Below are 1,337 nucleotides of genomic sequence, written 5' to 3'. Positions count from 1 at the left end.
TTATTATTAAGGAAGCTTACAATTAATTGCAGGGTACCAGGTCCCCAGTGGGAAAGAAAGACTTTCCTGCATGTCCTGTATATTGGGATAAGTCCACACCCTCAAGGAAGCAACCCTTTAATTGATTGGCTGCTCATAGTCACTCATCATAGAGTTAGCTATACCAGTATTAGGTTTCATCACCATGGAAATAAGCACATCTCAACTGCTAAACTTCTGGAAATCCTAGCCTAGTCCTGTAACACAAAACCCTATTACAGTTCACCCTTGCCAGTTTGAAACCTATAAACTATATGAATAATCTCTAAATAAAGAAAATAGCAAAGTCATACTTGTGCTTTACATGATACAACTAAAACACATACAACCAAAAAATGCACTGGTGACAATTTTCTTCTTATATGTCACAAATTGACAAAGCAAAAATATTTGATACACATACTAAACAAAATAAAAAATATATATTCATTTAAATGTCCAAAGGGCACATTCTGCAAGCCAGCCTTCTGCCCATAGGAACACAGCCTTACTCAGTCCATGGGCCAAGTCTGAAGCTACTCTGTCTCTCTATACCACTGCCTCTGCTTGTCATAGCTGCTGTTGCCACCTTTCCAGGAATGGATCCCAAGCTTCAATCCTGCTCTTCCTTTTTGTTGGCCTTGGGATTGGCTGTTCTTGAAATGAAAGATAACTACTCCCTGCTTTTTAGATACGCATATTCTACAAGTACAGTTTCAATAATCACAATTAATTTCACTAATAATTACAATCATAAAATCCTATCAACATCATCCCATACCCTCTTTCACCAGATCCATCTGGAAAAGAAGAAAACTAGTCAGTAGGGATTCTATTATAGCCCCTTCTTTCTGAAACTAAACACACTCATGAAAGCCAGTCCCTTCATGCCTTTATAGGCCTCCATTTTTGATAGCCAATGTCTAAATTGCCAGTCCCTATCAACCCAGTACATTGAGGAGACAAGCATGTTCTTTGATCTGAAGAACCTTCCATTCTGGTTGGAATTTTGAACAACTGCATCCATAAGCAAAAGTCCAGTACAAGAAATTATTGCAATTTATACTTGATCACAATACCAAATATCTTTATCTTCATCTGGTCAGATTCTGGTCAGTTCAGCTCTCCTAGCCATCCAAGCTTGGTCAAATAAGTACCAGCTGCAAGTTTGGAAGTTCACACACACCTTCTTGCACTTCAGACCAAGGAACCAGAGCTAAGTAGTGTGTCCTACAGGTATCAGCAACCGACTGTATCAAATGTGTCCTGAGTATTTCTCACCCCAAATTGTAAACTATTAACTTCCCTAACAAATTCCA

Source organism: Chrysochloris asiatica, unplaced genomic scaffold (assembly GCF_000296735.1).
Source record: "Chrysochloris asiatica unplaced genomic scaffold, ChrAsi1.0 scaffold00411, whole genome shotgun sequence".
NCBI classification, from domain to species: Eukaryota; Metazoa; Chordata; class Mammalia; order Afrosoricida; family Chrysochloridae; genus Chrysochloris; species Chrysochloris asiatica.
This window is presented reverse-complemented; position numbering follows the sequence as displayed.